The following is a 23,932-nucleotide window of genomic DNA, read 5'->3' as shown; positions in this document are numbered from 1 at the left end:
CACTGGGGATGTATCTGCAGACAAAACAGCAAAAGGATCCTACCCTAGTGGCATGCACACTCTAATAGGGACGCGCTTGTGTGTGTCAGGTCAACTAATCCTCACGATAACCCATAGGTTATTGACTATTACACTATTGTACCCATTTCACAGATAGGAAGAAGGGGTCTCAGAAGCAGCTTTCCACCATCTCCCTTCAACCTTCTAATAGTGGGACCTGGATGAGACATGAATGCTCAGTTTCTTGGATTCTCAGTTTCTCAGTTTCTTGGAGCTCGACTTCTTGGATTCAAGTCCTGTCTAATTGCTGCCTACACGTTACTGAACCTGTCTGAGCCCAATCTCTTCGTGGGTAAAATGGAACCAGGAGGCCCTCTCTCAGGAGAGTGTCCCAAGGGAGCGACAAACGTCTAACATTTAGGAAGTGCTTCTTGGGTCCCCCGCATGCACAAGGCTCACAGAAACCTTAGTAGAAACGTCTTATTTTCGGTCCCTTTTCATGAAGGTAGACACGGGAGCCCAGAGAGGGTAACTGTCCGATGGTGCAGAGCACTCGAACAGTGCGATTGCAAATCACAACGGCTGGCAGTGACAGACTCACGGGGTGGGTACCCCTGAGTGATGCCAGCAAGTGGGTGGGATTATTCTTTCCCTTCTGCAGCCCCGCGGCGGGCTGGTCAGGGCAGCGGATTGTGCGCACTCTCCAGAGGCTTTCCTCGCTCCACGGGGTGCTTCTCTCCCCATTTCCCGTGCCCTATCCATGCTCGCTCCTTGCTCCCTCGCCACAGCTGCCATCCCCGGCCAGGCCATCCCGCTGCCGCCCCGCATTGGGGGCATCACCCCGCTGGGGTGCCTGGTTCTTCCCGTAGATCCCATCTCAGAACCAGGGAGGGGGCTCCGCCCAAGTCGCTGGGTCTCCGTGGACACCCGAGAAGGCAGCCCCCGAGCTGCCCCGAGACTGGAGAGCCCGCCTCACCTCCCTTCGGCTTTTGCGTCCCCTGTGCCTGGCGCTCCGGCCGCTGCCGCGTCTGCTCGGCCGAGGCTCACAGGCGACCCTGGCCAGGGCGGCAGGTAGCTAGGCTGCGCGCATTCTGGCACCGGAGCGTAACTTCCTGCCCAGGAGGGACGATCGCTTTCTTGGAACCCAGCCAGGTTCCTGCAACTGCTGGGTTAGTACACCTGTTGGCATCAGAGACCTCTTTTCACTGTCCCGGTTCTGCATTCATTGTTTCTTTCCATCTGGCAAACCTTACCGAGTGCCCACCAGCTGCCCGGCGCAAGGACTCAGAGGACCCGGAGGGCGCACAGGCTAGGGTTGCGATCTCCAACACGTTGGCCACATGTGGTTATTGCAGCATTCGAAATCGTGGCCCCAACAAACTGATGTTTTCAAGACAAAAGATTAAAAAAAAAAAAAAAGAACTGCACACATATTACAAAATTTTTTTTTCAACGTTTATTTATTTTTAAGAGACAGAGACAGAGCAGGAGAGGGGCACACACAATAATCTGAAACAGGCTCCAGGCTCTGAGCTGTCAGCACAGAGCCCCAGGCCAGGATCCAACTCACAAACTGTGAGCTCATGACCTGAGCGGAAGTCAGAGGCTTAACCCACCGAGCCACCCAGGTGCCCCTACATCCACACTTTTTAAACTCATTGAGAAGTTTTAAATTGATTGTGTGTTAAAATGATAACATTTAACAGATTGTTAAATAAAATAGATTATTAAAATTATTTTCTCCTGCTTCTCCTTTTCTAAAATACAGCTACTAGAAACTTTAAAATTATGTGTCTCCTATTACCCTTCTATTGGATAGCAGTGGTCTTGGGCAGGAACCCATAGGATGTTCCCCAAATATCTCTCCCAGTTCTCTGTCCTGTGATTCATTCAGCACTTCCTCGTTTCCTTCAGGAAACATTTGGGGGAAGAACTGGTATGAACCAGGCATGGTGCTAATAGTATTGGTTTGCAAATTCAAGAGTGTCTTGGATTTGAGTGTCAGGTACATGCAGAGGGCAAAGACCCAAGAAAGGCGCAGACCACTCCAGATTGATAGGTGGCAGGTTTAATAAGCAAAGGAACTTACATAGAAGGCTTGCCTTGGGCAGCTGCAACACAAGTAGATCTCTGCACCCACCTTCTAGAACCCTAAAAGTTCATACAGAGGACTTCATGGGGTTCAGTCATGTATCAAGTCAGGATATTTTCAACAGCACCTTACTCTTTCAAGTTTTCATTCTCGAAACAAGTTCCTACTGTGGGAACGGTGGGCAGAATGTCGTATCAAGGACAGGGTGGTGGTAAGGAGCCTGCAGCTGCCGAGGGCCAGCCCCAGGGCGCACTTAGTGGTCATGTCCCCTCCATGACATCCTCCAACAGCTAGACGCTGGGGGTACAGAGTGGTAAGCAAAACAGCTACTGCCAGCGACCTCACAGCTGGCAGTCAGGTCGGGTGAGAGAGGTCTATTTAAAAAAGTGTGCAATGAGTAGAAAAGGCAACCTAAGGAATGGGGGAAATATTTGCAAACTATATATCTGATAAAGAGTTAACATCCAAAATACATAAAGAATTTCTACAACTCAACAACAACAAACAACAAAGATAACTAGATTTTAAAATGGGCAAAAGGGTGGCCTAGGTGGCTCAGTCAGTTAAGTGTCCAGCCTCAGCTCAGATCATGATTTTACGGCTTGTGAGTTCGAGCCTCATATCAGGCTCTGTGCTGACTGCTCAGAGCCTAGAACCTGCCTCAGATTGTGTCTCTGTCTCTCTGCCCCTCCCCAGCTTGCGCGCGCATGCGCGCTCTCTCTCTCTCTCTCTCTCAAATATAAATAAACATTAAAATCACTTAAAAATAAACAATTTAAAAAATAAAATGGGCAAAGGACTGGAATGTCCTTCTCCAAAGAAGACCTCCAGATAGATAGCTAACAAGTACATGAAAGATTGCTTAACATCATTAATCATATGAGAAATGCATATCAAAGCCACAATGAGAGAACACCTTGTATCCATTAAGATTGCTACAATCAAAACCATAGAAAATAGAGAGTGTTGGTCAGGATGTAGAGAAATTGAAATCTTTGTGCACTGCTGCTCAGATGTAAATTGGTGTAGCCATTATGGAAAACAGTGTGGAAGCTCCTTAAATAATTCAAAACAGAACCACCATCGGATCCAGCAAATCCACTTCTGGGTATACATTCAAAAGAACTCAAAGCAGGATCTCAAAGAGATATGGCACACCCGCGTTCCTTGCGCCATTATTCACAAGAGCCAAGAGGTTGAAGCGACCCAAACGTCCATCAACAGATGAATGAACACTAAGTGTGGTGTAGACATACAGTGGGGTCCTATGCAACCTTCAGAAAGAAGGAAATCTGACACAGTCTACAATAGCAAGAACCTCGAGGGCCCTACGTTAAATGAAATAAGCCAGTCACAAAAGGGCGAATAGTGGATCACTCCACTCATATGAAATATCTAAAGTAGTCACAATCATAGAAACAGAAAGCAGAAAGGGTAGGGGGAGGGAGAGAAGGAATTACTGTTTCATTGGTACAGAGTTTCAATTCTGCAAGATGAAAAAGTTCTAGAGATCTGTTGCACAATGTGGATATACTGAATACTACTGAACCGTACACTGAAAAATCACTAAATGGGGGGGCATCTGGGTGGCTCAGTTGCTTGGGCGACCGACTCTTGCTTTCGGCTCAGGTCATGATCTCACAGTACGTGAGTTTGAGCCCCATGTTGTGCTCAGCACCAGTGTGGAGCCTGCTTGGGACTTTCTTTCTCTCTCTGCTCCGCCTCCACTAACGTGCCCGCACACGCACGCTCTCTGTCTCCTTCAAAATAAATAAACAGGGGCACCTGGGTGGCTCTGTCGGTTAAGCGTCCAACTTAGGCTCAGGTCATGATCTCACGGTCCATGGGTTCGAGCCCCACATTGGGCCCTGTGCTAACAGCTCAGAGCCTGGAGTCTGCTTCAGATTCTATGTCTGCCCCTCTCTCTCTGTCCCTTCCCCACTTGTGCACGCTCGCTCTCTCTCTCTCTCTCTCTCAAAAATATATAAGTAAACTTAAAAAATAAACTTTAAAAAAGAGTAAGATGATAAATTTAATGTTATTTTTTTATCACAACTTAAAAAACCGTTCAGTGATGTAAACGCAGTCGTAATTACTGCAACCAAGGGGGGTATAAAATGCCCTAAGAATTTAGAGTTAATTGGGGGCTTTACTGGGTGCGAGGCCAGGCTTCCATTAGGAAGTGATGCCTCAGCGAACTTGGGAATCCAGGCAGGAGAGGAGCAAGGGCAGTGGGGGCTGAGGTAGCAGCCGGCGCCAAGACCCCAGGGCAGCAGGTCACGTGCTGAGTCTGGGTGTATTGTACACAGCACAGGTGTCTCCAACCTCCCTGCTTCGGGAGCAGAATCAATGACAATAAGGACAGTAACAGCCAACATGTCCCAGAAATTAATTCACTTACTTATGTAATTAATGTAAATATCGAGTGCCGGGATTCTGAAGTAGGCTACTTCGGGTTAAATTCTAGCTCTAGTATATCCTTTCTAGCTTCATAATCTTGGGCAAGTTACTGAATCTCTGTGCCTCGGTTTCCCTTATCTGTAAAATGAAGACAGTAACGAGACCTATATACAGAGGGCTGTTGCGAGGACAAATCAGGTAGCTTCTACTAGGAGTTATGTCACGTATACAGTGGTTGCCACAGCGCAGGGGCTGTTTAGTACTTAGTAAAGGCAATTTAATTACATGGAGCAATTGTGCTAACGCCTCACATGCTGTGATAGACTGCCAGCTGGTCACAAATTCCTCCCGTCCCGAGAAGCATACCCTTACACAATGTGACCTGCAGAACCGGGATCCATCTTCCCACATAAAAGGAGGGTGCATCCCACACCCAGCAAGGGTACATTTGATCCCTGAGGCTCCTTCTTCTGCCCTGTTTCTATCACCATCTCCGAAAGTGACAGGTCCATTTTCCCCAGTGGTTGCTCAGCCACCGCAGAACCTTACAGCAACTATCACTGGCCCTTCTATTTTTACTTCTCACATCTGTCAGCAGACGACAGTGAGGGCCTGGTGGTCTGATCTCTGTGTACAGGCTCTCACCACCTCTGACGGATTCTACGCTGCCATCTCCCTGGTCCAGCCCATCATCTCTTGATGACTGCACTGGCCCCTTCATGGTCTCCTGCTTGTGCCCTTGTGCGTCCGAGTCCATCCTCAAGGCAGCAGTCAGAGCCATCCTGCAGAGGCACGGATCCTCTAGTGGCTCCTGCCTGCCCCAGGGTAAAAGCCAAAATCCTATGGTGGCCCGTGAGGCCCTGTGCTCTGGCTTCATCCACCACAGATCCCCCAGCTGGCTCACTCAGCACCACCGCTCTGGCCTTTCTAGATCCAGACCCTAGCACTCCAGCGCCATCTGCCGTCCAGGGCACTTGCACCCGCTGCCCCATCGCCTGAACCAACATCCCCCTGGAAGTCACGCAGCCCACTTCCTCATCCCTTTCACACTGACTCCCGTGGTGATCTTCCTCAGCTCTCCAGGTCCATCTGCACCTTGTCCCTAGCCTGGGTTTTCTCCCTACCCTTTCCTGCTTGTTTTTCCCCCACAGCACTCGCCCCTGACACATTACGGGTGCGTGTGTGTCGTCTGCCTCCCTCCACTCGAATGGAAGCTTTCCGAGGACAGAGACTTGGGCCTGCTCTGTTGTCTGATTGTTGAGTCCCCAGTGCCCACGACGGAGCATGGCATGTAGCAGGTACTCGGTATTTATTAAATGAGCACAGTCATGGGAATAGAGTAAGAAAGGAGAAGGAAGTAGAGGTGCCGGGGAGGCTCAGTCAGTCAAGTGTCCGACTCTTGGTTTCAGCTCAGGTCATGATCTCAGTTTGTGAGTTTAAGCCCCATGTCGGGCTCTGTGTTGACAGAGGGAGCCCTCTCTTTCCCTCTCTCTCCACTCCTCCTCCACTGCTGCACGTGTCCGTGCGCACACACGCACACACACACACACCTCTCTTTCTCTCAAAATGAATAAACTTAAAAAAAAAGTAAACCAATCCACAAATTCAATGAGGACCCTGCAGCCCTGACTGCATCTTCCTATCATCAGCGTCTTCAACTTCATCAGCATGCCTCTTCCGTGTGTGTGCCTCACTTTACAGTTTGCAAAGCACATTCACACCCATGTCACATTTGACGCCTACAAGACCCTATGAGAGAGGGATGTTAGTGGAGTGAAGAGTCATACTCTTCCCAGTTTTCATGGAGAAACAAACTGTTGAGACTTGCCCAGGACAAAATGACTCAGCAGTGAAAAAGCTATGATTCACCCATGACTTCTGACTCTGAGTCCACCTCAGTGGTTCGATGCTCAGTGGCTAGTTACCGCTAGGTGTGCAGTGGTCAGATGCATGAGCTGTGGAGTTCAAACAAACAAGACTATGAAAATTACCTCTACTACTTCCTAGCTGTGTGACATTGGGAAAGTTGCTAGTCCTCTCTGGGACTCCTGTTTTCTCAATCATTAGGCAGGATTAAAAATAATATCCTCCTCATACGCTGTCCTGAGAGTTGAATGAGATAAGATTTGGTATGTCATGATTAGCGAGTTAAAAAAATACTTTGAAAAAATATGAGCATGTTATTTCATGGGTATTCAAACACTTTTTTTGAGTGGTTTCCAGCTCTGCCCAAAGTTGCTCCAGCTAACCTGATGGGGAGGGACTGGAAAGTATGATGCCATCTATTTTAAAGGTGGTAAACTAAGGCTCTTGGTCACAAAAGGGATTTGACTCAGTGCTTCTGGGAAGAGAAGGGCTGTGAAAAGCTACCAGAAGGCAGGCTCCCCAGAGGCAGAGCAGAGCTGTGGCCACCCCCTGGAGCACTCATTATATTCACGACACAATCTCATTCTGTCATCTCCGGAGAGGACGGTGTTTACACACACTGCAGAGATGTTTGCAATGATGTGGCCGCTGAACAACAGTAGCAAGGCACCACGCCTGCTCACTTGCGCCCTCTTGTGGCCAGTTCCGCAGTCTGTCCAAAGGGTGCGGTGACCGGAAACGCAGCCCGGACACTTGACATCACAGATGACCTCATTTAATATCTCCATGAGGTGGCTTTACAACATGGAGACTGAAGGAGAGAGACTGATACAAAGAAAAGCAAACCTTGCCCAAAGTCACCATGCGAGTAAGCATCAGAGCCAACAACATTCAAATCCAGACTTGTCTTGACTCCAGAGCTCACAGACTTTCCCCAAGACTGCATTACAGATTGAAATAGACTCAGGCCTACCGACCTATTTGGGGGTCAGACTCTATCATGACTCCATTATTCGATTCTATGTGGAATCGCAAATTATGAAAATATGTCCCTACCCCCTAGAAAAAAATCTCTGTGGTCGCTCCCTGGGGAGTAGGGTAGGAATGGAGCCTGTCATTCAAATGCATAGACATAATATACTTGATTCCCAAGATAAACCATTCAACCAATTTCTAAGTCATCTACCAATACATACACTAGAATCTCATTTATTTAACACTAGTATAATACATCTAGAAATTAGGATAAAGTGGTCAGAAGCATATAAACTTAAAAGTGGCTACTCCCAGGGAGGGAAACAGGATAGAGTATGAAGAGAGGTGTTACTTTTTATTCTTCTTGTTTCTGTGTCATTGGAAACAAGCATATTTTACATATATTTCTGTAGAGTTGAACAGTTTTATTTTCATAAATTTAAAAACCATTTAAAATTGTTTTAAAAAGTAATATATATTTAAAAGTTTATTTATTTATTATGTATTTATTTAGTGAGAGAGAGAGAGAGAGCACATGCTTGTGTGAGCAGGGGTGGATCAGAGAAGCAGAAAGAGAGAGGGAGAGAGAGAATGCCAAGCAGTCTCCACACTCCACTCAGAGCTCAATCCCAAGAACCGTGAGTTCACAACCTGAGACAAAATCAAGAGACCAATGCTTAACTGACTGGGCCACCCAGGCACCCCACTTATTTATTTTGAGAGAGGGAGGGGGAGGGGCTGCGAGAGGGAGAGGGAGAATCACAAGCAAGCTCTGTGCTGTCAGTGCAGAGCCCACACAGGGCTCCAACCCAGGAACCATGAGTTCATAACCTGACCTGAAATCATGAGTCAGACTCCCAGAGCACATTGGTGGCTCAGTCAGTTAAGCGACCAACTTTGGCTCCGGTCAAGATCTCATGATTCGTGGGTTCAAGCCCCGTGTAGGGCTCTGTGCTGGCAGCTCAGAGCCTGGAGCCTGCTTCAAATTCTACATCTCCCTCTCTCTCTTCCCCACCCCCATTCACACTTTGTCTCTCTCTCAAAAAAAAANAAAAAAAAAAAAAAAAAGAAGAGCCAGACTCCCAACTGACTGACTGAGCCACCTAGGTACTCCTAAAAAGTAATAGTATTTAACTGAAAAATCCCACAGGTGATTCTGAGGAACATTCTAGGTTAAGACTGAAAGATTATTGCCTTAAAAATTGTGACACTCATATGTAGTTGAAGAAAAGGAAACTGATACCCTGTGTGCCAATAACACCAAAAGGTAAGATTTATAAGCACCTACCATATGAAGAACTATGGTCTGGAATCCTTTCCGTCTATTTTTTTTTAATGTTTTATTTATTGCTAGGAGAGAGAGAGAGACAGCATGAGCAGGGGAGGGTCAGAGAGAGAGGGAGTCACAGACTGAAACAGGCTCCAGGCTCTGAGCTGGCAGTCAGCACAGAGCCCGACGCGGGGCTCGAACCGACAAACCGCGAGATCATGACCTAAGTGAAAGTCAGACTCTTAACCGACTAAGCCACCCAGGCGTCCCCCTTTCCGTCTATTAATGCATTTCATTCCCTCTATAACCCTGTGAGGTACGTACTTGTGGTAGCCAGCCTGCAAGATGGCTGTCAGTGACCCTTACCCCATGGTGTTCACACCCGTGTGTAGTCTTTTCCCACACTAAATAGTACTGACCTGTGTAACCAATAGGATATTTTGGAAATGATAGTATGTGACTTCCAAGACTAGGCCATAAAAGATACTGCCACTTCTGCCTTTCACTCTCTGTCTTGAACCAGTGGCTCTGGGAGAAAACAGCCGCCATGTTGTGAGGATGCTCAAGCTGCCCTGGGGAGAGGCCCACAGGATCATGAATGGCTTTTCATTTCATGCCTCTTGATTCTTCTTTAATCTCCTTTTCCTTTAATTTGTTGCATTTTTTTTTCTCTAAAGATATTGGCATTGTCGAAATATTTGGCCAGTTGCCTCTCAACATCCCACAATTTGGATTTGCCTCTTTCTTCCTGAATAGATCCAGTTAACAGGTGAGGTTGTGTCAAGTGAAGAGGTCTGTCCCATCAGTGTGGTTGACTTGGATCTCTTCTTTATTCATGTGCTTACAAGTTTCAGTAATGCACAGATAGTGTTTGTTTCTTGCTGATGATTGCAGGACCTTCAGATTATGAGACTGACGCGCTGCCCACTGCGCTAAGAAGGCGACTGATGATTGCAAATCACTGTGGTAATTGACTTTTTTTTTAAATTGTGAAGATGTGATTGATCCAAATCTTGACCCTGAGAAAGGATCCTAAAGAAAAATTATAAATATTAACAAAAGGAATATAATTTACAGATATAACTGTAAGCAGAAAGAGTTAGGGGGTCCCCAGAAAAAAAAAGATGAGATATAGCTTTTGTGGCACAGCAGAAGTCGTTTTAGATCCCAGCTACTCTCTGTTGATCTACAGTTCACCAGCACTATTTGCCCTGGTAGCACTTCGGGCAGAATTTCTCCTAGGAGCTGTTGGAACAAGGAAACGCAAAAACCTCAGTAGATAAGGATTTTAAGGGAAGGAATGAAAAACCCAATGGTCTCTACCAAGCCAGAATATAACCTAACCATATCAGACACAGTAAATCAATGGTAAAATTCCCAGCACTGTTTTAGAAATAGATTGACCCGATGCACATTCTTTTTTTTTTTTAATATTTTTATTTATTTCTAGGAGAGAGAGACAGAGACAGCGTGAGCAGGGGAGGGTCAGAGAGAGAGGAAGTCACAGACTGAAACAGGCTCCAGGCTCTGAGCTGGCAGTCAGCACAGAGCCCGACGCGGGGCTCGAACCCACGAACCGCGAGATCATGACCTAAGCGAGAGTCGGACGCTTAACCGACTAAGTCACCCAGGTGCCCCGACCTGATGCGCATTCTTGAGTTGTTTTTGCAGGATTGAAACTGGCCCACAGGGTTAATGAGGTTAAAACCGTCACCAGCAAGTCCCCCACTCACCCTCCTTCTTCCTGAAAGAGACATTTTCTTTTTTTCTAAATATTTATTCATTTTTGAGAGACAGAGAGAGAGTGAGCAGGGGAGGGGCAGAGAGACACACACACACACACAGAATCAGAAGAGCTGTCAACACAGAGCCACATGCAGGACTCAAACCCGCGAACTGAGCTGAAGTCCCAGGCTCAACCGACTGAGCCCCTCAGGGGCCCCAACCTTATCTTAGAGGCAAACAAGACTCCCGCCAGCCTAGACCAGTTTGAGCTCAACCAATGACTCACACCTGTGGGGATGGACCATGGAGTGTCCGACAGTGACCTCCATCTCATTCTAATGTTGAAACCTCTGCCCATGGGGCACCTGGGTGGCTCAGTCAGTTAAGTATCTNCGTTTTTGCAGGATTGAAACTGGCCCACAGGGTTAATGAGGTTAAAACCGTCACCAGCAAGTCCCCCACTCACCCTCCTTCTTCCTGAAAGAGACATTTTCTTTTTTTCTAAATATTTATTCATTTTTGAGAGACAGAGAGAGAGTGAGCAGGGGAGGGGCAGAGAGAGACACACACACACACAGAATCAGAAGAGCTGTCAACACAGAGCCACATGCAGGACTCAAACCCGCGAACTGAGCTGAAGTCCCAGGCTCAACCGACTGAGCCCCTCAGGGGCCCCAACCTTATCTTAGAGGCAAACAAGACTCCCGCCAGCCTAGACCAGTTTGAGCTCAACCAATGACTCACACCTGTGGGGATGGACCATGGAGTGTCCGACAGTGACCTCCATCTCATTCTAATGTTGAAACCTCTGCCCATGGGGCACCTGGGTGGCTCAGTCAGTTAAGTATCTGACTCTTGATTCTGGCTCAGGTCATGATTTCTGGGTTCCTGAGTTTGGGCCCCGCATTACGCTTTGTGCTGAACAACAGAGCCTGCTTGGGATAATCTCTCTAGCCCTCCCATGGTTGCATGCTCTCTCTCTCTCTCAAAATAGATAAACATTAAAAAAAATAAAATCTCCACCTCAGGAGGAACACATGCTTTATTAACACAACATAGGATACGTGCATAGGCATGTTTTCTAAGTACGCCTGGGCAACCCCACGCCCAGCTTGACATGCAATGACAAGCCTCCCTTTTCTGATTTTTCACCCTAACCCCAAATAAAAGAAACCCACTCACCTCCGCCTGAGGAGTTACGCTTTGCAAATTGTTCCTCGTGATCTCCTAATGTGCTACAAATAAAGTTTCCTTTGTGACACAATTCCGCCCAGAGTGGTCTCTGCCTGTTAACTCACCACCAGGCAAACCTGTCACCAGCTCAACCCCAGGACCTGACCTTTACGCCCCCCTGGAGGTACTCACTCGCCTTTATCTCACATTTTTCCTTAAGCGCTTTTTTCCGACTTGCCTCTTCACTCAGGCAAATGAAACCCAAAACCACCTCACGGGTGATGGCGACTGCCCTGACCAGACCCGCAGGCCAGACCATTTGACCCTGTGCAGATGGACTGTGGAGTGACCCCCAGAATGACCCAACACTACCTTTACCTATTATAATACTAAACTCTCCACCGAAGGCGGAGCACGAGCCTCATTTACATACCTTCAACTTTTGTCTGGGCATGTTTCCTTAAGGCGCATGCGCGATGCCCTTCCACCCGCCTCTAGTTCAATGACGGGGATCCCCGACCTAAATATTCATCCTAACCCTAAACGAAAGACACCCATTCACCCTCTCTCTGGGTATCAGGGCTTTGGAAGCCATTCCCGTGATCGTCCTTATTTTGCTGCAAATAAAGTTTTCCTGTGCGACGACCCGCCTGGTGCAGGTTGTGTGGCTCACGGAGGATCGAACTCACGTTGTTTTGGTTACATAACTGGAATGTGAGCAAGTCAAAACGGCCCAAACTTGGCGCTTTAAAATTCCCAAACTCCAGAAATTAAGAAAACTGTTCCATTTGCAATTGCACCTAAAAGAATAAAATGCCGAGGAATAAACTCAACCAAGGAAGTAAAATTTCCAAACTCACCGTCTCAACAAGGCAAATGTCGATCGCCAATCGATGTCAGCGCGACCATCTGACATCATGTGCCTCCTGGTATGATGGACTATGAAACACACAAAACAGTAACATTTCTCCAATAACCTTTGGGAGCAAACTTAGGGTCACCAGTTTTTGGGGTTTTTTTTCACATGACCAACAACAGGCAAGAAATTTTTTAGAGGCGCCTGGGTGGCTCAGTTGGTTAAGTGTCCGACTTCAGTTCAGGTCATGATCACGCAGCTTGTGGGTTCAAACCCTACGTCGGGCTCTGTGCTGACAGCTCGGAGCCTGGAGCCTGCTTCGGATTCTGTGTCTCCCTCTCTCTCTGCCACTCCCCCACTCGCACTCTGTCTCTCAAAAATAAAGGTTAAAAAAAAGATATTAGCATTTAGTAATATGAACCTTTAATGAAAAACGTTTAGTGTATTTAAGAAACATTTATATACCAATTATTCTGGACCAGGCACTGTTCTAAGTACTTTATAGAAATAATTTCCTCATGTCATTCTGATGTGGAGAACAAAGGCAAAAGAGATATGAATAAAATTAAATTTCCATATAACCTGCAGCCCATTGACAAATACTGGAGACAGGCAGAATATGACATTCCTCCAGAAACTCCTGTCTGACAGTTAGAGGGGAAAACAAAGCTTGACAGTTAGCTGGCCTCCAGGATCCTGTAAATCTTCTTTAACGTATGGGAATCCTTTAGGAAACTTCCTTTGTCTTTACCTCCCCCAACTCCAAAGTATATGATCAGTCACTCCTCACAAGCTCAGTGTAGCTCTTTCTGCCCATGAGTCCTGTCCCTGTGCTTTAATAAAGCCACTTTTTTGCACCAAAAACATCTCGAGAATTCTTTCATGGCCATTGCCTCCAGGACTCTCTCTACTTCAAGCCACATCAGTTCCAACCATCTTAAGCGCTGGGCTGGGACTAGGCTTGGGGGAAGAAGAGGAGGGTGGAGGAGGGAGATACTCGCAGGTGCTTAACCCTGCACTTCAAAACCCTGGGTGTCTCTGTAAATGCTGCCCTCAGGACCCCTGCCCGCCTTACAGCCCTGTGTTGGTGGCAGAAGATGTTGATGGAGTTTTGGGGTGGTGGAGGTCCGGAGCTGATGGCCAAGAAAGAATTCTTGAGATGTCTTTGGTGCAAAAAAAAAAAGGTGATTTTGTGTAAAAAAAAAAAAAAGGTGGCTTTATTAAACACGGGGACAGGACCCGGGGGCAGAAGAGCTGCCCTGGGGGTGTGAAGAGTGACTGGTTATATACTATGGAGTTGGGGGAGGTAGAGGCTGAATGGAGGCCTCCAGAGGGACTTTGATATGGTAAAGAGGACTCTTAAGATACTTGAGGCCTTGCTATTATCAAGCTAAGGTTGTTTTCTCTCTGGGAAGGCATTACCATTAGGACTGTAAGGGGTTCCTAGAGAAATGTTTTACTCTGTATTTGCCTCAAGTATTTGTCATTGGGCTGCAAGTTATGAAGAAATTTAATTTTACCTACCACTTCCTTCTTTGTTCCCCACATCACCGTGGAGGGGAGGGGACACTGAATCTATAGGTTCCTGCAGATTAGGCTATTGATAACATTGCCTTTTTCTTGTAATTTACCAAGACATACGTAAACTGAGGGAGACTCATGTCCTGCATGACTGTGATCTCTACGAGTTAACCATTTGTTTCCTTTCCTTTCCTTTGTTTTCGGGCAGGCAGCAGTGCCTGAGGAATGTCACACAGATCCCACCCAGGGAGAGGGGTATTTGTGGTGTGTCAGCTTGCCTTATGCTCCCTCATCACAGCCATTAGAATCATTTGATGAGAAAACAGGAGCACAGAGAGGTTTAGCAACTTGCCTCAGACCACACAGCTAGTGAGTGGCAGAGCCAGCTGTGGAACCCAGGCTGTCTGGCTCCACAGCCCGTGCTCTCAGCCACCTCTCTCTGCAAATAGAACATTTTAACATGAAAAAGGATAACAACAGAATAAAACCGTCCTTCCTGAGAAGGAAGGCTTTGCAACCTGACGCGTTCATAGGCACAGATGAACCCAGGCATTTATAATAAAAATGTAATGAGGTATTTGCCGTGTGCTCCGCAGCTTGGAGGTGTGTGCAAAATAAGCCGAGGGGATCATTTTTTCCTCCCCTGTCACCCAAGTGGACCCTGTTGGCTCTTAACAGCTGTGTTTTAGGCTTCTGAGCAGCCCTATGGGAATACTCATGGCCTTTGTTGGGATTCAGCTCTTGGCGGGAGGGGATTAAAATGGAATCATTCGGGTCGGGGGATGGTCTGTGCCTTGTGGGAAGGCAAGGGAGTGGTTTAAGGCTACAGTCCAAGTGGGGACTGGGAGGCAGGAAGGAAGCGTTTTCCAGATGGGCCCTTGGTCGATCTCTGAGCCCCCTAGGAAGGGACAGACCAGTGTGGACGTGCATGGACTGTAAACACTTAGGTCTTTAAAATAGCAGCTGTGCTCTCTCCAGCAGGGAGGGGTCCTTTGCTTAGAGCCCTTTCTTTGCTGACAGCCAAGAGTCTGGAAAACTCAAAAAGGGCTGAGCCTCTCTCCTGACCTCAGAGGTGTTTGACCACTTCTGAATTTTGCAATTTGCTTTAAGATTAATTTAAAATTAATTTAAGATTAATTTTCATGACTCCAAATAAAGATGTATTGTATTTAAACATCCTGGAACAATTCATACCAGAAAGAGAGAGTTTCCTTCCTTCCCCCATTACGTTTCCCATTTTTACAGAAAATTTCATCAGAAGCTGACTCAGAGTTTGGAGCCCCTTTTATAATCTTAAAATGAACTTCACAAACCCAATTTATGCAATCAGCTGGAATTGTTGAGCACCTCCTGTGTGCCAGACAGTTGAGATGTGGGAAAATCTGTCAGTGATGGCAGACACACCAGGATCCCTGCCCTTGCGGGACTTTCATTCTAGTGATGGAGACACACAATACACATAAAACAGTCAAATATATATGTATATATTTGTTATGTTTGTGTTTTGAGAGAGAGAGACAGAGCACAAGCAGGGAGAGGCAGAGAGAGAGACACAGAATCTAAGGCAGGCTCCAGGCTCCAAGCTGTCAGCACAGAGCCTGACTCAGGGCTCGAACTCACGAACTGTGAGATCATGGCCTGAACTGAAGTCAGACCCTTAACCAACATGAGCCACCCAGTCACCCCCAGTCAAATGTATATTTTGTTAGAATGTGATGACTGCCTGGGTACCTGGGGGTGGCTCAGTTGGTTGAACATCTGACTCTGGCTCAGGTCATGACCTCTCGGTTCGTGAGTTTGAGCCCCACGTCGGGCTCTGTGCTGACAGCTCAGAGCCTGGAGCCTGCTTCAGATTCTACGTCTCCCTCTCTCTCTGCCCCTCCCCTGTTTATGCTCTGTCTCTCCGTCTCTTTCTCTCAAAAATAAATAAACATAAAAAAAAAGAAGGAACACTGCCTTCTCTTAAAAAAAAAAATGTGATGATTGCCATGAAAAATAATCATACAGAGCAGTGATGAGGGAACATGGGGCAAACTGAGGGCAAAGTACAGGCTATAAGCAACCCCCCTCCTCCAAGGTGAGATATGTGTAATATTCCTCTGACACTCCTGGCTGCCCAAGGACAGAGGAAAGGAAAGAAAGCACATGGTTGACTGATAGAGATCACAGTCATGCAGGACAGGAGTCTCCTTCACTTTACGGATCACTTAGTAAACTGCAAGAAAAAAAGCAATCTTATCTATAGCCTAATCTCCAAAAACGTATAGACTCCCGTTTCCTGGGCCCCTAATCTCACCCTCATCAAGATGTAAAGGGGTTTGACTGCTTGCCATGGTGACGTGGGAAACAAAGGCAAATGAAAACTTAAATTCCCTTACTGCCTTACCCCGCCATCTTTTATTTTACCCCACTTATCCCTCCATCACCCCCAAAACCCCATCAGCAGAGTAAGACTGTTATTATAGACAGTTTGTGGAATTGATGTGGTTTGAAGTGTTGGCATTGGGAGCATATGGCTAAGAAAGAATTCTTGAGACCTCCTTGGTGCAAAATGGTGGTCTTATTAAAGCACAGGGACAGGACCCACGGGCAGGAAAAGCTGCCCTGGGGTTGTGAGGAGTGACTGATTATATACTTGGGAGTTGGGTGAGGTAAAGGCAAGAGGAAGTTTCCAAAAGGACTTTTGCGGCACCTGGGTGGTTCAGTCGGTTAAGCAGCTGACTCTTATTTTGGCTCAGGTCGTCATCTCACAGTTCATGGGTGGAGCCTTGCATCGGGGCTCTGCACTGACAGTATGGAGTCTGGGATCCTCCCTCTTCTCTCTCTGCCCCTCCCCTACTCTCTCTCTCCCTCTCTCTCTCTTTTGTTGCAGGATTCTCGCTCAGAGAGTCGTGACACCGAGACTTTTCTTTCCAGGAAGCAACTTTATTCTGCCAGCACCGCTCAGTTGGGTTCGTACCCAAAAGAACTGAGCGGCCCACATCATATGGCATAGGTTTTTTATGCATTTTCTATTTCTTTGTCTCCCATATATGGTAACACACATAAATATGCAGTCTGATTAAGTTGTTTCAGTTTACAAGAACATGGGGGATGTAGGCAGCTGGACCCATATCTAGGTGACCTTGAAGTCTTCTCTCCTCTCTTCATTTTTTTTCTTTCTCCTTAGGGAGGGGTTACTACCACACTTTCTCAAATAAACTTTTAAAAAATTAAAAAAAAATTTTTAATGTTTATTTTTGAGAGACAGAGAGACAGAGTGCGATCAGGGGATGAGCAGAGAGAGAAGGAGACACAGAATCTGAAGCAGGCTCCAGGCTCTGAACTGTCAGCACAGAGCCCGACGCAGGGCTTGAACCCACAAGCTGAGTGATCATGACCTGAACTGAAGTCGGACACTTAACCAACTGAGCCACCCAGGTGCCTCAAAAAATTTTTTTTAAATAAAAAAAAAAAAGGACTTTCATATGCTAAAGAAGGTTCACAGGATCCTGGAGTTCTAGCTATTGTCAAGCTAAGGTTATTTTTCCCTCTAGTGAGGCATTAAGACAGGAGCCCCCTGAGGAATGTCATAGTCTGCCAGCCTCAAGTATTTCTGAACAGGGCTGCAGGTTATAAGGAAATTTAATTTTACCCATATTTCTTTCTACCTTTGTTCCCCACATCACCAGAAAAACCTACATGAAGAACATGGTTGACGAGAGCAAGAATTTATTCTTGATTTAAGTCAAGGATCAGAGGGCTGAGGCGGATAGGGGAACGGAGGGGGGCAGTGTTAAACAGGTGGTCTGGAGGAAGGTGGGTGAACAAGGGGCATGTGAGTCTGCTTAAATGAAGGAGAGGCAAGGGAGAGAGCCGCTTGGCTCTCTGCAGGCAGAGTGTTCCCTGAACATGGCATAACCCTACCTGCACAACTAATGTGGAAAACCAAACAATATACTGACCCAAGTCTAAGAGGAAAGAAGGATAAAACAAAAGTATTTGTAAGAGGATAACAGTCATGAAATAGTGGATGTCTTCTAGAAGAAACATCTCAAAGGCTTCAGCTACAAAAGTGGAGCGATACAGGAGCATAGTAGTGATGACTCAATTACCCTGAACGGCTTTGACTTTCTGAAATAGCGAATAACTCTTGACAGAATTAGAGGCTAGGAGATATATACTCTCCTCAACGTATACAGTGGCTGTGTTCCTGGGAAATTCAACACAGATTTAAGGCATACAAAAATACAGGGTATTTATTTGTCAGATGGAGTTTGGTTCTTGGCTCTGATCATTAGAACGGGTTTTAATCTGCTTGCATGTCTGCTTGGATCGTGAGCGCTTTGTGTCCCAGGAAACAGGATGTTTATCGCATGGGATGGAACCCATCAGCTCACTGCTAGGGAGCAACCTGGCTTTCACTTTGAATTAAGTCCGTAGCATCCCTTGTCCATGGTAACTGCTAAGCTGCCTCCCACATTTCCAAAGTGCTGGCTGGAGGGGTATCACCTTAGGTTAAGAACACTTCTCTTGTTGCAGGATTCTCACACAGAGAGTCGTGACACTGAGGCTTTTCTTTCCAAGAAGCAACTTTATTCATGCCGGCACCACTCAGTTGGGGTCGTACCCAAAGAACTGGGCAGCCCATATCACATGGCATAGTTTTTTATGCATTTTCTATTTCTTTGTCTCCCATATATGGTAACACACATAAACATGCAGTCTGATTAAGTTGTCTCAGTTTACAAGGCCATGGAGGATGTAGGCACCTGGGCACATATCTAGGTGACCTTTAAGTCTTCTCTCTTGTTTTTTCTCTCTCCTTAGGGAGGGGCCACTACCACACGCTAATCTATCTTTTTTGCAAATGTGAAATCTGAGGACTCTATAGATGAAATTGTTCGTGAGCGTTTGTGAGCACACAGCCAAACCTGCAGGCCTACATTATTACCCGTTGTAGTAACGATAAAAATTACATGTCCAGCATCTTTGTGTTTTTCTACGAAGGGTTTGACCCACGAGGAAACACAGGGATAAAGAATAGGTTTCCTATAATATGTTTAAAAAGAATAACTTTCATTTCTCGATTATGAATGCAATTTTGTAGAGAAGCTGGTGAATACAGAAAAGCAATAAGAAAAAAAAAGACTTCTACTGTCATCACCAAGTCACATCTTGGTGTGACTGTTTCCATCTCCTCTGAGGCTCAGCAGCATCGTGCCCTCCCACAAATTCCCATTACCCCTTAAGACAACCAGACTCAGTTATCATTGCTACCAAATAAAAGCAAGTTAGCCTACACCAAGTTAAACAATGAGTGAAAAACCAACCAAATGAGTAAAAAAGGCAAACAAACCAACAGCAAGCTCAAATTATCTGCGAAAATTTAAAGTAGCAAAGACAGGCGTACCTGGGTGACTCAGTCAGCTAAGCATCTGACTCTTCACTTCGGCTCAGGTCATGATCTCACTTCATGAAATCGAGCCCCACAATGGGCTGTGTACTGACAGCAAAGAGCCTGCTTGGGACTCTCTCTCTCCCTCTCTCTGTGCCCCTCCCTTGCTTTCTCTCTCAAAATAAATTTTTAAAAATGAGAAGTAGCAAAGACATTGGCTAATTCTTTTTCTGTAAGTGAATTGAAATGATACGCTTTATTTGCACATATCTGTGGGTGTGTAAAATTCTCTCTCCTTTGTCCAATTTTGCAACCCCATAGGTGTCTTACACAACCAAGCTACTATATAAATATGTATTTAGGGATTTACAGTTTACAAAGCTTTTCGGTTGTGGGCAACATGTGGAATGACAATTAGGGGGCAGAGTGATGAAGTTTCCAGGGCAGTCAATGCACAGGGGACCCTGTTTGTACCAACACAACATACATGAAGGACTTGGGTGATGGGGCCAGGAATTTACTCTTGATTGAAGTCAAGTACATCAGTTGCAGTGTAAGTATATCAGACTCTCCCTCCCAGGACTTGGGCATTATGACTCACAGATCTCTACTCAGTCCTCACAGAGTTTATGTAAACTTAGAGTTGAGATGCCACCACCTTTTGCCATGGGAAGACAGAAATGGACAAAATCAGGGGCAAGTGTGACATGCAGGTTCCAAGGATAAGGAAACAGCAAACATGAATTCCACAGGCAAGAACATGCTAGATGTGTCCAAGGAGCAGAAAAGAGGCCAGCCACAGTGGCAATGGTGGGAGACGGGGTTGGACGGGTCCTGCAAAGCCTGGTCCACACACAATAAGGAATTTGCGAGTGTATTCTAAGTGGCAAGAAGAAATCATTGGGGGAGGGTTGTTTAAGCAGGAAAATGACAAGATTGACTCCTTTTTTGAGAAATTGGTTTTGGGGCACCTGGGTGGCTCAGTCAGTTAAACATCCGACTTCGGCTCAGGTCATGATCTCACAGTTCATGGATTCAAGCCCCGCATCAGGCTCTGTGCTGACAGCTCAGAGCCTGGAGCCTGCTTTGGATTCTGTGTCTCCTTCTCTCTCTCTGCCCCTCCCCCACTCACACTCTGTCTCTGTGTGTCTCTCTCTCAAAAAATAAACATATAAAAAATTAAACAAAAAATAAACATAAAAAATTAAAAAGAATTTTAAAAAATGCTTTAAAAAATAGAAATTGGTTTTGACTGCTGTGTGGACAATGTTTGGACAAGACAGGGAGACAGTCAGGAGGCAGGCCTTGCCTTGGGGGAGACCATGGTGCTCTGGGTAGGTGACCTGTGGGGGGCTGGGGGGAAGGGGGAAACAGGAGTGATTCCACTGTGCCTCCCTCTTAAGGAAAACATGGTTTTTTCTGTTTAAAATGGGGTTTAGAGGCTCCCATTGTCTTAGGAATGATGAAAATTAAGTGAGGTCATGCACAATAAAAGGTTGATAGGAAGTAATGTTTCAATAAGCAGAAGTTATTATTATTCCCCTAATAATAAAAGAGAACCCTCACCAAGCCTCCTCACATTCTCCTGTGGAAAATAGATAAAACAAAGCGCTAGACTGAGAAAGGAGACAGGGGGCGCTGGGGCAAGACATGTGCCTCCCCTTGAAATGAAAGCAATAAAAGGAATCAAGGATTTCTTTCTTGTTCTGTTTTCTGTCCTACTTGCCATCCTTCTGTCTGAATTTGTCCAGTTGACAGGCTTCTTCCTCTCCTACTTCAAACAGGAGATTTCTGTGATCTTTTCCTGAAGAACTGCCCTATTTCTATTCCTGTAACATTAGTCTAGACACATGGGTGGCTCATTCTGTTAAGTGACTGAGTCTTGATTTCAGCTCAGGTCACGATCTCATTGTGAGTTTGAGCCCCACGACAGGCTCTGCACTGTCAGCATGGAGCCCGCTTGGGATTCTCTCTCTCTCTCTCTCTCTCTCTCTCTCTGCCTCTCTCTGCTTTCTCTCCTCAAAATAAATAAACTTAAAGAAAAACCAAAAAAAACCAGTCCTCTCCTGGGAGGAAGAAGTCTCCTTCAGCAGCCTGGGCTCACTCCCTTGCCTTGGAGACTCTCAGGCCCCGCCTAGCCCAGGATGCAAACCCAAGCCAGGGCCAGGTGCCCTGTGAGACTAGCAGGAAGGAGACTTGCACCTGGACTTCTGAGCCTCTTCTCCAAGGTCACCACGAAGCTCTACCCCATTGCGTTACAGCCATGCCCTTCCGGATCTGTAGGCTGGGACTGGGGAGCGGAAGGTAATTTCTAGTGGGGAAGGGAAGAGGGAGGCACTATGTCATGATAGAAATTGCCATTATTTGTCAATATTTCTCTGCCATGGGCTTTTACTTTTTAAAAATACAAACAAGTACGTATAGGTAATATGTCTATGCAGTACCAAAAAAGGATTTTCACTAAATACCCTCCGAGAACTTGTTTGGAGATAAAATATGCATTTACAAACATATACTTTCTTTTTTTTAAATAATGCTTATTTATTTTGAGAGAGAAAGAGATAGCAAGTGAGTTGGGGAAGGGGAGAAAGAGAGGGAGACAGAGAATCTCAAGCAGATTCCACAGCTGTCAGCGCAGGGCCCGATGCAGGGCATAACTCACAAACCATGAGATCATGACCTGAGCCAAAACCAAGAGTTGATCACTTACTGGACTTAGCCACTCAGGCGTCCCAAGTATGTACTTTCTTTACCTAAATAGTAGCTTATCTAATACATGTCTTATGCTCTTTGCTTTTGTCACTTAATTATATACTTCTATATGCAGAACTTTGTATATGTCTACACGTAGAGCTATATAATAGTTGGACATATGTATCAAAATTTATTTAGCCAGCCTCCCACATACAGAGATTTAGGCTACTTCCAGTCTTTTGCTGTTATAAACAACATTGCAAAGAATATCCTTGCACAAATGTCACTGTGTTGCAAAACTTTACATTTTTATGTAGTTGGATTTATGCTTCTTTAGCTCCTGGGTTTGGGTCAAACTCAATGAGCCTATCCTCTTGGTGACACATTAAAAAAATGTAATTAAAAATTATTTTTAGTACTTCCATGGTTTTACTTTCTCGCTTACATCTCTGTTTGGATTTTCTTTTGTGCAGGTGTGATATTGGCATCCTGATTCGATTCCTCTCCCCATCGGCAGATGCTCCCCCAGGCACTTCAATCTTGTCACTACAGCCCAGGGCCTACTAATAGATCTTCATTTTATAGGTGAAAACAGAGGCTCAGAGAGGCGGAGGCATGTGGCCCAGCTCACTCAGGGAATAACTGGAAATTGGGTTCTAACGGGAAACCCGGAGACCCCACCCTTAGCTACAATAAAAATAGCGTTTATTTTGAGCCAAGCAATTACTTTTAAAAAAATAAATAAATTTTCTATTTTGGAACAGTTTTAAAGTTACAGAAAATAGTACAGAGACTACAGAGAGTTTCCATACAGAGAAAATAGCACAAAGAACTTCCGTACCCCCCAGACTCAGCTCCTCTGATTACCACTATCTTAACATCACTATGATACATTTCTTACAATAGATGAACCAATATTGACACATTTTTATTATCTAAGGTCCATACTTTATTCAGATTTGCTTAGTTTTTTTTTTTTTTTTTTGGGATCCACACCCCTACCCTCCTTCTCCCGCTACACTTCCACTTAGCAGTCCTATCTCCTTAGGCTCCCTTAGCTGTTGACAGTTTCTCAGACCCCGCCCCTGGTTTTGATGAACTTGACAATTTGGGGGAGTACTTATCAGATATCCTGTAGAATGTCCCATGTTTGGGGTTTGTCTGCTGTTTTCGTTTTTTTTATTAAAAATTTTTTAATGTTTATTTTTGAGAGAGGAAGCACATGTGTAAGCAGGGGAAGGGCACAAAGACAGAGGATCGAATCCGCTCTATGCGCTGACAGCAGAGAGCCTGATGGAACCTTGAGATATGATCTGGGCTGAAGATGGTCTCTTAACTGACTAAGACACCCAGGCACTTCCTTCCTTCCTTCCTTCCTTCCTTCCTTCCTTCCTTCCTTCCTTCCTTCCTTTCTCCCTCCCTCCCTTCCTCCCTCTCTAATGTTTTATTTATTTCTGAGAGAGAGAGACAGCGTGAGCAGGAGAGGGTCAGAGACAGAGGGAGACACAAAATCTGAAACAGGCTCCAGGCTCTGAGCGGTCAGCACAGAGCCCGATGCGGGGCTCGAACCCACGAACCATGAGGTCATGACCTGAGCCGAAGTCGGACACTTAACCGACTGAGCCACCCAGGTGCCCCTCTTTACTTTTTTTAGAGAGAGAGTAGGGGAGAGGGGCAGAGACACAGAATCTTAAGCCAGCGTCACACTCAGCATGAAGCCCCATGTGGGGGCTCGATCCTGAGACTCTGGGATCATGACCTGAGCCAAAAATCAAGAGTCTGACGCTCCCAGGCACCACTGTCTGATGTTTTCTTATGATGAGGCTATGGTTACAGGTTTGGGGGAGAAAGACCCCACAGTTGGCGTGATTCTCATCACATCATACCAAGAGTGCATGCCATCAGCGTGACTTATCACTGCGGGGGGCTGACCTTGAATATCTGACAAAGTGTCAAGTATTATCCAGGTTAAGTTACCCGCCC

General features: G+C 46.0%; 1 long non-coding RNA gene across 2 annotated transcripts in view; it reads right to left on the bottom strand.

Annotated features, from left to right (window-relative positions):
• Positions 1-2,052: 2,052 nt before the first annotated feature.
• LOC144239289 (uncharacterized) overlaps positions 2,053-23,932 on the bottom strand; it is a 22,639-nt gene continuing 759 nt past the window's right edge. The window contains exons 2-5 of one of the 2 annotated variants that reach the window (XR_013337366.1): positions 12,152-12,301; positions 9,023-9,635; positions 8,622-8,683; positions 2,053-2,151 (exon numbers count right to left, since the gene is read on the bottom strand). This is a non-coding gene — a long non-coding RNA (uncharacterized LOC144239289). Of the gene's footprint in view, positions 2,152-7,853; positions 7,985-8,621; positions 8,684-9,022; positions 9,636-12,151; positions 12,302-23,932 lie in introns of those variants that run through there. The other variant, XR_013337367.1, reaches the window with a different exon arrangement.

Source organism: Crocuta crocuta, unplaced genomic scaffold (assembly GCF_008692635.1).
Source record: "Crocuta crocuta isolate KB4526 unplaced genomic scaffold, BGI_CrCroc_1.0 scaffold16, whole genome shotgun sequence".
NCBI lineage: Eukaryota > Metazoa > Chordata > Mammalia > Carnivora > Hyaenidae > Crocuta > Crocuta crocuta.
This window is presented reverse-complemented; position numbering and strand designations above follow the sequence as displayed.